This window comes from Protopterus annectens, chromosome 9.part0, assembly GCF_019279795.1.
Source record: "Protopterus annectens isolate FY-2018-M chromosome 9.part0, PAN1.0, whole genome shotgun sequence".
In the NCBI taxonomy this organism is placed as follows: domain Eukaryota; kingdom Metazoa; phylum Chordata; order Ceratodontiformes; family Protopteridae; genus Protopterus; species Protopterus annectens.
Genome location: NC_056743.1, coordinates 266,982,661 through 266,996,979, shown reverse-complemented (window position 1 = coordinate 266,996,979; position 14,319 = coordinate 266,982,661). Strand labels below are relative to the sequence as shown.

General features: G+C 45.6%; 1 protein-coding gene across 1 annotated transcript in view; it reads right to left on the bottom strand.

The window, feature by feature from the left end:
- The window catches only part of SPTY2D1 (SPT2 chromatin protein domain containing 1), a 700,855-nt gene that overhangs the window by 23,210 nt on the left and 663,326 nt on the right, over positions 1 to 14,319 (bottom strand). The gene's annotated exons all lie outside the window — the stretch shown is intronic.

Genomic DNA, 14,319 nt, shown 5'->3' with positions numbered 1-14,319 from the left:
TCTTGACTTTTGGAAGTTGACTGTGTATCCCAGAGCTTGAAGTAATCGTATCACATAATCCAGGTTTTTTGTCAACATCAATTTGTCATCTGCTTGTATGAGGCAGTCGTCCAGGTACGGGTAAATTTGTATACCCTGGAGCCTGCAATGAGCAATTACTGAAGCCAGGCATTTTGTAAATACTCTGGGCGCAGTAGATAAGCCAAATGGCAATGCTGAGAATTGATAATGCTCTGGCCCTGCAAGAAATCCGAGGTATCTTCTGCAGCTGTGTCTGATAGGGACATGCAGGTATGCCTCCTTGAGGTCCAGAGTAATCAGCCACGACTCCTTGCCCAGCATGGGAAGGAGTTGCTGTAGAGTCAGCATTTTGAACTTTGGTACTATGAGAAAGGTGTTTAATGCGGATAAGTCCAGTATTGGTCTCCATTGAGATTCTTTTCTTGGAACAAGGAACAGTCTTGAATAAAACCCCTGTTCTTGTTCTTGTTGTGGAACTCTTTCTATTGCTTTCATTCGAGTCAGCAGAGTGATTTGCTTGATAGCCTCTGCCCTTTGATTTTTTGGTAGGTTTGGCATGCCTTGTTTTCTTGGTAAGGTATGAAAATGAAACCTGTACCCTTGGTCTATAATGTCCAAAATCCATTTGTCCTTTGTCAGTCTGTGCCAGTTTTCTGCAAACAGAGATAATTTCCCGCCCAAGGGAGCTTCTAGTTGTTCTCTGGTAGGCGGTAGTAGAGGAAAGTCATTGAGCTTGTGGTTGTTGGGCAGGTGAAACCCCTGCGTCACTTCTTTGGTTTCCTGGCTGCCATTGTCGTCCCCTGTAAGGGCCTCTGTATTGGCCTCTTCCTCGGCCACGTCTGTTCTTACCCCTTTGAAACTTTTCTGGATTAGGAAAGGACCAGTTTTTTGAAGGCCAATTCCTACTGAATCTGGGGGGTTGAACCTGGAGGAAATCTTTCACAGTCTGAACTGATTTTGCTTTTTCTTCGATGGTCTTTAACACATCCTTAGCATTTGCACCAAAAAGCTTGGTCTTTTCCAAAGGTGCATCCAGAAGTTTTGCTTTTACATGATCTGGTAGAGGTTGATCTTTTAACCAAGCATGTCTACGAATCACTGCCCCTGTCATAGCTGCCCCACATGAAGCTTCCAGTGCATCATATCCACACTGCAGGAAGTGATTGCTTACTTGCTGAGTGTTATGTACAGCTTCCTGCAAAGTCTTCCTGTCTAAAGGATCAGGAGAAGCTAATGTTTTTTGTAAATCTTCTAAGAGATAATCCTGATAATGTAACATATGAAAAAGGCAATTTAAAGCTCTCATAGATAAGGTAGTGGATGTGTAAACCTTTTTGCCCCATCTCTCTAATGACCTTGCTTCCCTGTTGGAGGGCAAAGGATTTTTTGAGGTGGAGGCTGAAACTCCTTTAGGCCCCTGTGAAATAGTTTCCAAATCAGCAGAATGGGCCCTGAATAAATGGGAATGAGTTTCTGGGACCCTGTAATACCTGTCTGGCTTGGCTGGAGCAGGAGGAAGAGAATCAGGGGTAGCACTAGAGTCAGAATACAAATCATCCAGAACATCAAGTACAGGAGGAATAGCTAAGGGCCTGTGCTGAGGCTTCTTAAGGAAAGTCCTAAGGCGTTTCCTAGAATCAGAATATTCCTGACCCTGCCACTTGAAATGTTCCCTCATGGTGTGCAGAATTTCCCCAAAAGAAATATCCCCAGGAGGGGAGGCCGAAGGGATGGAATCTTCTGCATCCGAGTCCTCATAAGTCTGGAAGAGCTCTTCCTGGCTATCAGAGTGGACAGAGCCCTCAGAGTCTTCATCTGAAGGAGTAGGGTCAGAGGGTTCAACCCGGGGCTTTTTATTAGGAGGAGGCTGGGATGCTCTCTCAGGATGGGCCTGTGAACCTCTAATCATGGAATTCAAATCAGCAGCCATGGACATAATTTGTGTCTCCGGAGTCGGCTGAGGTAAGGATTTAGAAGTAATATGCTTTGTTTTGCTGGCTGCCTTAGCCCTAGTGTAGGCCTTAATAGACATGGCCATAGGAGGCCTGGCAGCTCCACGTGCAAGAGTGACCTTGTCTACAGCAATGGTGTCGGGCATTTCCTCGGTTTCGGTATCCGGAGGAAAGTCTATAACTGGCGTCGGAGTAATGTCTGGAGTCGGAGTCATTGGTAATGCGGTGTCTTTGGTTCGGAGCGGTGGAGAGACCGTCTCAGAGGGAACCGGAGCACTCGCGCTAGGTTTTAGCGTGGAGTCGGTGGTAGATGCGGGCCGAGGATGTCGGTCCCGGTCTTTTCGCTTTTTGGGTGTTTGCGATGTCGGAAGATCCGACGGCATGGTGTAGGCAAATTTACCGCCGAAAAAATCTTCAGCGAACTCCGCCCGGCGCCTGAGAGTGCGCTTGTTGAAGCGAGCACAGGCTACACAGGCCGAGACGTCGTGGTCCGGGCCCAGGCAAGGGAGGCAGTAAGAGTGGAAATCCTTATGAGGTATTTGTTTACCACAAAAAAGACAATTGTTAACTTTTTCAGCAAATTCTGACATCGGCTGAGGCAAGAAAATGTCCCCAACGGGGTACTTAGCTTTTTCGATGACTTCGGTATCGTAGAATACAGGAGCTGACCGACCGGCACTTGCGAACTGCTTCTGCTTCGGGCACCGCGGCAAGAAAGACTGAAGAAAATGGCGTCGGCTGATGCTTATGTACTCCAGCCGCTCTGACGTCGGAGAGAAATGCGACATCAGCCGACGTCGGACCCAGACTTTGGAATCCGGCCGACCGAGGGCTGCCTGAGGCAGGACAACCCACATGTTATGACTGCAGTTGCATTCTTGAAGGACATCCCTCCCATATTTGCTTTCACATCTGAGAAGTAAATGCCGAACAAGAGGGGTCCCAGGACAGAGCCCTGTGGGACACCACTTGTGACTGGCTTTGAGTCTGACATGGTTCCCGCAATCTTGACTTTATGGGTTCTGTTCTTTAGCCAGTTTGCAACCCATCTTGTGACATATAGATTTACATTTAAGCTGTTTAGCTTATCTATGATTCCCGAGTGGGGTATTGTGTCGAAGGCTTTAGCCAAGTCCAGGTAGGCTGCATGGACTTGCCTTGCCCTCATCAATGGCTCTAGTGACTGTTTCGAAAAAGTCAACCAGGTTCAAAAGGCAGGATCTGCCCTTTACAAAGCCGAACTGGGTGGGATCAAGTGTCTGTAGGCCCCCAATGTCGATGTTTATGAGTTCCATAATAATTCTTTCCATAGCTTTGCAAACCAGGCTGGTCAAGCTTATGAGGCGGTAGTTCCCAGGGTCTGTAGTGGAGCCTCCTTTGTGGAGTGGGACAACTGTTGCTGTACGCCAGTATTCAGGTACATATCCTGTAGTAAGGCTAAGGTTAAATAACCTTTTTATATGCGGATTTAGCTCCTCTTGGAGTTCACGTATCACGCAGCCAGGGATACCATCAGGTCCCATAGATGCTGTGTTTTTTGCTTTGCTGAGGGCGGTTCTCACCTGGACATCAGAGATGACAGGGAGGTTACATTCAGCTGGGATGAGTATTTCTTCTTTTGGAGGTGAGGGATGGGAGAAATTTGCACTGAACCTGTCTGCCAAAATGTTGGCAATATTTGTGGGTTTGGTAAATTTTTTGTCGTTGTGTACTAACTCTGAGCATATCTGAGGGTTTCCGCCCAGGTTTCTAACATAACTGAAGAATACCTTGTGGTTATCTTTAGTGTCCTTGGCGATTTTTCTCTCAAAGTTGGCCTTGGATGTTTTTATGAGAGAACGTAGCTTTCTACTAGTGCTGATCAGAGATGCCTTCCCTTTATGGTATTTTGCTCTGTTTTGCAGTAGCTTCCCTTCTTTTGTTATACAATTTGTTTATGGCTCGGGTCCACCAGACAGGATGCTTTCCTTTGGTGGAGAGGGTCTTGGTTTTATTTGGGATTGCACGATCCATGCATTCTTGGAGATGTCCGTAGAAAGCATTTGTGTAGGATTCAGCTTTGTGGGATGTGGTTTCCATTGGCCCTGTGGGCTTAAATGATACCATCTCAGTCTTGAGAAGTGTAAAATCGGCTTTTGAGAAGTTTCTCACTGTAGTCTTTTGTGCTGGGGGTGGAGGTGGTAAATGTATATCCAGGGTGATTAGTTTGTGGTCAGATCTCACCAGTGAGGGGAATACTTCCGGTGTGGAGCATTTTGTCCCCGTGTTTGTGATGATCAGGTCTAGTATATTATCCCCCCGTGTGGGAGAGGTGACTAGCTATTCCATTGCATTTGAGTTTATGAATTCCCAGTCTATGTTAGGGTAGTTGAAGTCTCCCAATATGATGGTATTTGGTGAGACATTCATATCTTCCAATGTCTTCAGGAAGGCTGAGTGGTGTTCTTGAGATTGGGAGGGTGATCTGTAACATGCAACCAGTTGTATAGCAGTTTTGCCTATGGTTAGCTGCACCTGGATGGTCTCCGATGCTTCATGAGTTGCCACTAACCTGGAGGTGTGGGTATCCTTGATGAATATGGACAGTCCCCCTCCCTTTGTGGTTCGGCCCAGGTTTTGGGGCCGAAAAGCATGATACGAGGTAAAGCCTGGTAGCGCTGGGGTGCTCTCAGGAGCCTTGAACCAGGTCTCGGTTACAGCGCAGACATCAATGTTCTCCATACTGAGGAGTGCTTGAGAGCCTGCATCTTGAGATTTAGACTTCTGGCGTTGAGCAGCATTACCCTTAATTTTTTCCATTTTTGTTTTCTAAGGAGGTGGGTTCGTCTTTTGAGCCTTGCCTAAAAAAGGCACTATGGGGGTGGCAAGAGCCTTAGCCAACATCCGGAAGCCCAGTGGTGACAGGTGCAAGCCGTCCCTTGCGAAGCAGCGTGGCTTGTCCAGCATGTCATCCCAAGCAGACAGACATTGGATCCCCCTAGAATGACACCAGTAATTGAGCCAATTATTAAAGCTGATCATCTTGTCTTTGTATTGTGGCATCATTCTTGGTGAGGGCAGGCTGCTGCTCAGGGTCAGGGTCATACCAGCCTGGGCTACATAATCAGAGAGCTCCTCTATGTCTCTTTTCATGTAGTCCAAGGAGGTATGTCTCAGGTCATTCACGCCGGCATGTACAATGACAGAGTCATATTTGTACGTGCTTTTGAGTGACCTGAGTGCGTGTGTTATATGGCGGATCCTAGCCCCCCATAGGCAGCTTACCATTACCCTCTCCTTGCTCAGCCTGGTTAAGTGGGACGTCAGTGTGTCTGACTATAGAGTCACCTATTACTAGTGTATCAGGCATAGTGTTTGGCCTTAAGGGCGGTGATTTATTAACGCACCGATTTAATGAAGTATGTGTTGCATGTGTTATGTTTTGAGGTGGTGGATTTTTGGGTGTCTGCTTTGGGAGCCTCTGTTGTTTTGGTAAGTTTTTTAATACAGCCTCAGAGTATGTTTTTGTGTTATTATGTGCTTGATTTGCAGTTGGGGTAGGTCTATGTGTGACTGGGTTTGTTGTGTGTGTGGTTACCTTCTCCTCCTGTCTGGTCTTGCCAGTCCTGAGTTGAGAGAGTTCAGCCTCCAGTTTGGCTATATAGTTGCATCTCTCACATGTATTTGTGTTTGTTGTGAGGAGGAGAGGGTTGCCTGTGTACATGAGACAATTATAGCATTGTCTCAAGATTCCCAGATTAACCAGCTGAACAGGAGAAGATGCTAGCAATCTACCACTCGACATGCTAGAATATTATAAGAGAGTGCTGTGCCTTTAAGGGAAGTGGTTGGGGTTGTAGGTGGATGTAGTGCTACTTGAGTTTGAGTGTGCTTGCTTAGAAGAGAAGCTTTGAGAACAAGTGCTATGCTTATAATATAACGAGTAGATTGGTTATTCTAAGAGTAGAGCTTTCTAAGGAAAAATTTGAAGAGCAGACTTGGCGGAGCCAGAAAAAGTTTAACTGGCGCTGCGCTATGCGCACAATCGCGCAAAGCCACGCAAATGCGGATTTTAAACAGGGAACTTCAAAAGAGCTAGAAATGATCCAAAACAACCAATTATTACAGCTCTTGTGCTGAGGTCACTCCTTCAGGGACAGATAGGCTGCTCAAGGCTCCCCACTCCCACTGGTGAGCAAAGAAACTTCCTTCTATCCAAGTAAGGTAATGGACAACACAGGAACTACACCACAGCCCAGAATACAGCAAAGCCTGTAAACTGGTCTAAACTAGTCGAGGAGAGGCGGGAAAACAAGGATTATTTTTTTTGTTTTTAGAGAGAAAACACACAGAAATACAGAAGGCAGCAATAAATCAGTTACACAGGCTAGCACACTTTAGTGGGCAGCCTCAACAGTTAAATTAAACAAACAAAACAGATTTTCGATCAATTTTCGACCAGGTAAATTTTAAATGCAGATACTATATAATGCTGCAAACAGTTAAAAAAACAGTGTAAGCTTGTTTAAAATAAGCAAGAGAAGGTATTCCAAGTAAAAAACAGAAAAAAATACTTAAATCTGGAAAGTAGTCGCTTTTCTCAGTTCTCTGCAGCTAGGACCACTCTGCAGGACCACATGGAGCTGTCTCTGAGTAGTATAGCCAGAAAAAACGCTCAGAGGCGGATTTTAAACAGGGAACTTCAAAAGAGCTAGAACTGGTCCAAAATAACCGATTACTATAGCTCTTGTGCTGAAATCACTCCTTCAGGGACAGATAGGCTACTCAAGGCTCCCCACTCCCACTGGTGAGCAAAGAAACTTCCTTCTATCCAAGTAAGGTAATGGACAACACAGGAACTACACCACAGCCCAGAATACAGCAAAGCCTGTAAACTGGTCTAAACTGGTAGAGGAGAGGCGGGAAAACAAGGATTATTTTTATAATATAAGGCATATATATTTTATAATATAAGAGTATATAAGGCATTTAGAGACAACTACCTTTGGGAATGTTTGGGGTTATCAAAAAGTAGTAGGGAATCATCAGACAACCTATGTAGGATCATAGAAGGTTACTAGGCTAATGGCCCCACGACCCTTACAAGCCTAGTCAAGTTCAATCTATGCTCCCAAGGGTGTCTTGGTTCAAGCAGACACTAAAATCGGCACTTATTACCCCTGTTCAAAGGGGTCAAAGGTGGAACCCCTGGGGTGAATTTCTGATTACCCATCCAACTGTCAAAATTACCCTTAAATAGTGCTAAAGAGGGGCTTTGTTTTACATGACTAGGAAGCTTGCTCCAAAGGTGGGGCAACCTATGTGAGACCAATCTGTCTCTCTTGCAAGTTCTGTTGATATCACATATCAGGTTAAGGTCCTTTGAGTGAGTGACCAATGTGCCATTTGACTTGCAAATGCGCAGCATTTCCATTAAAGTTGGGACAGAGACTGCTCTATATGTTAAGGCACAGGTCTCCTTTGAGCAGTCTATGACACAGAGTAAAGTGACAATTATTTCAGTCTGTCTGCATAAGACAGATCTTTAAGATCTACATTTTCTTTCTAAGGAATCTTTGTGGACTCTCCAATTGCTGCAGGTGTTTGGAAAGGAACATACCAAAGGGAGCATTGTACTCTATTATTGGCCAGATGAGGGAAGAGTACAGGGGGGTTATAATGTCTTTTTTTGAAGCAATGCCTTTACTTATGAGCTGAGCAATATAAAATGCCCTTCTTACCACTGTGGAGACATGGTGATCTAAGTTAAGGTTGTGGTCAACCTGTGTGCCAGATCTCTCACCACTGACTGTGTGCTTAAGGTATTACTATTGATGTGGTAGTTTGCAAGAATATCACCCTTGCCGATGGGGACAATAATGATAATGCATTTTTTTGCATTAAGTTTAAGACCATGACTTTGTTTATTTATTTTACATTTGTTGACGGGGAGAGTCCAACTGGATTACAAGTCCATTTTCAGTGGAGGCCCGGGGAGAAAAACTCCAAGAGATGAATTTTTTACAAAACAGTTTTAAGGACAGACTTTTGACATACAATTTCCATAGAAGAGACTTTGACATACATATTAACTAACAGACAGGATACATTTGTTCTCTACAATATAATATTACATTTTAGAAGATATTCCTAAGTTTAGGATATTATCAGAGTAAAAGCAGAAAGATGTAGAATAAGGCTCCGAGAGAGCAGATGATGCTCCCTGTAGTTGAGAAGGATAACAAATTGATTTACAATAAGTCTTCTCCTGGTTTTAGTTGCTTATGGAGAGCGCAACATTGCTGGGGTAGTTTTCCCTAACTCCTGCAGAGATGGGATGAGCAGTAGATTAATAGTCTTAAGTGGGTACAGTACTATGGTTGGCTTAGCAGAGTTACTTAAGTTAGGTGAAGTGTTCTAATGAGACATTAGCCAGGGGGATACAGGAGCACAGTCGATTATTCAAAAAGTGAGTTTTAACAGGTTTCTTGAACTGTGATGGGGATTTGTTGTCAGTTATGTGGGCAGGAAGGGAGTTCCAGGTTTTTGCTATACAGTGGCTGTAGGCAGACTTACCAGCGTCATTGTTATATTTGGTTACTTTGAGGAGGTTTTGTGTGCTAGACCTCAAGGGCCTGGCGGTTATATAGGGTTGCAAAAGATTTTGTAGGGCTGGGGTGTTTTCAGAGTTATGTATTATTTGGTGGGCTAGTGATAGTTGATTGAGTTGAAGTAGTAGTGGTAGCTCTAGCCAATTGAGTTTTTTTAGGCATTCACAGTGATGTGTTCTGATGGGAGAGGTTGTAGCGAATTTTATTATAACTATCAAGTTTGTTTAGGTCTTATTTGCAGAGATTTGTAATCATGGGGGAGGTAAAGTAGGGTGGATAGTGGATAGTAGGTGAGCCCTAGCTATTGTAGTTTTGGAGTGGTCAGTGAGGACATTTTTATTGCGATACAGTAGGCCAAGTTTTTTATGTACATTTTTTATGGTTATAGAAATATGTAGGTCAAATCTAAGGTGATTATCTATTTCAACCCCTAAGAGTTTGGTATGCTTTGTGGGGGTGATTGTGGTCTTGTTAAAGGAGGAGATGAAGAAAGAATCAGTGGGAGGTGTGGCTCTGTGGGAGCTAAAGAGTACTAGCTTTGTTTTACTTTGGTTCAGAATGAGCCTTTGGTTTGTAATACCAAGTTTCTGCTAGTGAAAAGCATTCTTGTGTTAGGGAGTGAAGGATATCAATTGATTTGGCTGCACATATTATGGTGGTATCATCTGCATATTACACTATTGAGGCTTTAGGATTGATTGGTGAAGAGGGTAAAAAGAAGTGGCCCCAGGATGGACCTTGGGGTACTCCTAGGGAGACTGGTAGGGAGGGGGAGAGTTGGTTTTGCCACTTAGCTTGTTTCCTTCCCTCTAGGTAGTTTTTGAACCAGGAGATGCTAGTGAAAGAAGGAGTTCATTTTGGTTAACCATACTGAATGCTTTGGTCAAGTCAAGGAAAGTGGCATATACAAGGAGCCCGTTGTTTCTGTGAGTATTGACAATGTTGGCGAATTCTGTTAGTGGGGTGGAGGTGCTATGGAAGGGTCTAAAGCCATGTTGTGTTGCTATTAGATTATTTTCTAGGATATATTTCATTAGTTGCTTGTGTATTACCCTCTCTAAAATTTTAGATAAAGGCAGTAGTTACTGAGTTCCAGGGAGGTTCCCCCTTTATGTAGAGGAATGATATTAAGAAGTTATGTACCTACCATAACGTTCCATGTTAGTTGTCTTCTCTCACCTTCTTTCTTGCTTGATGGGTTCGGAGCCGATCCTCGGCTCCACTGCACTGCTAAGCTCGAGAGTCACTTTTACCAGCTCGAGGCAGCCCCATATCCCATGATGCAAGGCGGTAAGTACCCAGATCTCGTTTGATGACAAAGGGCAATAGCACCAAGCATAAAAACACTTCCAAAAGGAAGAAGAAAACTTACAGGATGGAAGAAGGACCAGGTCTGAATGGTCTTCAGCATAATTATTTCTTATAGAAAGGTCTGTCCAGGCCTGGGGGAAGGAGGGAGGGTCAAGAAAGAAGGCGAGAGAAGACAACTAACATGGAACGTTATGGTAGGTACATAACTTCTTAATGTTAAGTTGTCAATCTCTCCTTCATTCTTGCTTGATGGGACAGCGTCCTAGCACCTCTATCCTGGGTGGCTCAATGGAACAGACTCTTGAGGACTGTAGAGCCAAAACTGGCTCTGTCCCTGGAGGCCAAGTCCAATTTGTAGTGGGAAACAAAAGTATGAGGAGTGGCCCAAGTGGCCGCTGCACAAATAGTGTCTAAAGGAAGTCTAGCTTGAAAGGCTGTAGAAGTAGCTAAGCTCCTAGTTGAATGTGCTTTAGGTTTTGAGCACAGCTTTTTCCCCTGAGCAGATAAATTTCAGAGATGACCAAGAAAGCCATCTAGACAAGGTTACTTTAGAAACAGGAAGGCCTTTCTTATTATCTGCATAGGAAACAAAAAGTTGATCAGATTTCCTAAATTTTTTTGTTCTGTCCAAATAATATCTGAGTTGACGGTGGACATCAAGATAATGTAGTTTTGTTCGGCTCTGTCTGAATAGTTTGGGAAAAATACAGGAGATCAATGGATTGATTCAAATTGGTCTTTGAAGCGACCTTAGGCAAAAGGTCGGATTAGTTCTCAATGATACTCTGTCTTTGTGAAAAATCAAATAGGGGGTCGAACTGATAGAGCCTGAAGTTCAGACACCCTCCTGGCGATGTAATAGCCACTAGGAATAAAGTTTTCCAAGAAAGAAATTTCAGGGAACAAGAAACAGCTGGCTCGAAGGGGAAGAATCAAGGATGTCAGCACTAAATTTAGATCCCACTGAGGAGGAGGATTCCTGATCGGAGGCTTTAGCAGGAAAATTCCTTTCAAGAAAGCCCTGCAGAGCCTATGGGACATAATATTGTGATCTGCGATCCCGACATGAAAGTTCGAGATAGCAGCCAATTGAACTCTGACTGTGGAAGAAGAGGAGCCTGCATGAAATATCTCTGCTAAGAAGTCCAGGACTGCCTGAATAGGGGCAGTGAAAGGATCAATACTCTTGGCCTTAGCCCAATAAGAGAAACGCTTCCATTTGCTTGCATAAATCCTCCTGGTAGAGGATTTTAAAGAAGCTACTATGATGTCTCTAACTGGGTTAGAGATTAAAGGAAGCCTGGCTAAGGAAGGAAGTGGAGCAACCATGCTGTGAGGTTGAGAGAAGGGATAGACCGGTGCAGCTGACCGGATTGGTGAATCAGAAGATCTGGCACTGGGTCCAGATGCCACGGCTGCACCAAAAGGTGACGATGGAGGAACGGGAACCAAACTTGTCGAGGCCAGTAAGGGGCAATGAGAATCAATTTGGCTCTCAAAACGGTTGCCTTCTGGATAACTTGAGGGATCAGAGGAAATGGAGGGAAGGCATAAAGAAGTCCCTGGGGCCAATCCTGGGTCAGAGCGTCTCTGGGGGGATGGCCTGGAAGAGGAAGAGAGAGAAGAAGTCTGGGCATTTGCTGTTTTGGGAGTAGCAAAAGATCGCAACATGGACGACCCCACTCCAGAAAAATCTCTTCCGCTATAGATTGCTTGAGAGACCACCCGTGAGGCATGAGAATAGCTCTGCTCAATCTGTCCGCTACAATGTTGGTTTTCCCAGGGATATGCGTTGCTACCAGAAACCGATGAGAGGAGATCGCCCATTGCCATAGTCTGAGCGCTTCTCGACACAAGGGGTAGGACTTGGTTCCGCCCTGTTTGTTGATATACCAAACTACAGACATGTTGTCTGTGTGGACTGCAATTGTCCCTACGGGAAGAAAGTCGTTGAGGGCTTGCAACGTTAAAAGCACTGCTCTCAGCTCCAGGACATTTATGTGCAGGTGGTACTCGAACGGCTGCCACGTCCCATGAACCATCCTGCCCTGATAATGCCCCCCCCACCCGATCAGGGAGGCATCCGTGGTGACAGTGGCTATCGGGGATGGGGGTACAAAGTGTCTGCCTTGGTGAAGCTGAGGAGATGTGATCCACCAAGCAAGATGATCTTTGCAAATCTGTGTCACCAGAATCTGGTGACGCATTGGAAGTTGTTGGTACGACCACTGTGTGAACAGCATCCACTGAAGAAGGCGCATGTAGAAGCGAGCCAGGGAAAGAAGAGTAATGGCCGCAGCCATGAGGCCTAATACCTTTAGAACCATTCTGGCCTGTACTTTCTTGTTGGCTAGAATGATCCTGACATGAGTCTGAATGTCTGAAACTCTTTGATCTGTAAGGGTAGCTGACATCCGAACAGTGTTTAAGTTTGCGCCTATGAAAGTAATAGACTGGCAGGGCGATAAGGATGACTTTTCAAGTTGATCGAGATGCCCAAATGAGAACAAAGATTTATTGTGTAATCTCTGGCTTGAATAAGCTGATGCCTGGTGGTGGCTGACAGGAGCCAGTCGTCGAGATACGGAAACACCTGGAATCCTTGACGTCTCAGGTGAGCCGTGACCACTGCCATGCATTTGGTGAACACTCTGGGGCTGTAGTGAGACCAAAGGGCAGGGCTCTGAACTGGAAATGACTGGACCCCAGCCGAAAGCGGAGAAATCTCCTGGAGCGTCTGTGAATTTTGATGTGATAGTACGCATCCTGAAGATCTATTGAGCACATCCAGTTGTCCTTCTGTAAGAAGGGCAGAATTGACTGAAGAGTGACCATTCGGAATCTTGTCTTCCTGACAGACTTGTTGAGTCTGCTGAGATCCAATATTGGTCTCCAGTCTCCCGTTTTTTTGGGGACCAAAAAGAACCTTGAGTAGATTCCGGGCTCTGAATGGTCTGTTGTAACTGGCTGAATGGCTCTTTTTTGCAGTAGTTTTGAGACTTCTAACTCTGCAATTTCCCTTAGACCGGGTGGTACATCTGGAAGGGAATTTGAGGGGAAAGGACTTTCCTCGAAAGGAATTATGTAACCCTTGGATATGATCGACTGTACCCATCTGTCTTGAGTGAGGGAATGCCAGGCATCTGGGTACAGTGATAATCTTCCCGACTGCCTCCAAGGAGGGACAGCCGGGCAACATCTCAGGGATGCTGAAAGGGCTTGTCAGAGAGAGGCTCTCTGTTTCCCTGGTTTTTTGGACCCCCTCTGCCTCTAGAGCGGCGTCTGTTGTTGTTACCCCTCTGCCTCTAGGGGTAAACTGACCACGTGAATCCGTGACTCCTTGGGATTTGGAACCACATTTTGCCACCTTTCTGTCCTTTGGGGTAAGGTCTAGAAGGGTGGAAAACGGACTCCTACGGCAGAAAGAGTCTTGCCGTCCTGCTCACACCTGGTCAAAGTTTCCTTCACTTGAGGGCCAAACAAAGCTGACCCATCAAAGGGAGAATTTGTGAAGGACGCCTTAAAGGGATCTGCAAAGTCACATAGCCGCATCCAGGCTTGGCGACTAAGAGCCACACCTGTACCTGCGGCCCTACTCGCTCCATCAGCAGCATATGATATTAGCCGCATGGAGGAGTTTGCAATGGAATTAAGGGTTCCTAGCTGCGAAGCAATTTTTCCTGAGCTCCTGCAGCTGTAGGATCCTGAAGAACATCACCTAGCTCCTTAAGGATATCCCTTTGGAGTCTGGTGAAGTGACATAGGTAATTCAGACAACGCATAGCAAAGGTCGCTGAGGAAAACATCCGCTTACCGTAACTATCCATGGTCCTAGAGTCCTTATTAGGAGGTTGGACGGCTACGGAAGGATGTGCGAGTTCCTTTTGGTGGCAGCAGCCACCACCATGGCATCAGCGGGGACACCCTTAGTGAGGAATTGCTTATCACACGGGGCAGTGATAAATTTTGAAGGCCTCCTAGGGACTGGCTCTAGAGAGTCAGGAGCTGCCCACGCCTTTCGGGCAATAACCTGCATAAGGGGGTCGAAAGGCGGAGACACCCAGGAGGTGGAGGGCCGAGATCCAAACGCCTCTAGGTATACTGACTCATCCTCAGAGGGATTGTTGGTGGGCCAGTTTCCCTCTGTCTAAGGAGTTCTAGGATGTCTGAGAAGGAGACATCCTCAGAGGGGATCTTGGGGATCCCTCTGACTCATCAAAGTCAGTATCTAAAGTGATAGACTCGGGAGTCTACATGTTTCCTCTTACAAGTCCTCTTCCTAGGAGGATCTCCCGAAACATCAGGAGAATCCTCGGAAGAGGGGAAATTCCCAATGGGGAAACCTGAGGCGGAGGATCGCTGGTGCCTGTAGCAAGAGAAGTGGCAGAGATGACAACAGGCACTATAGAGGGAGGAGCTAAGGGAACAGACTGCTGACTGATACC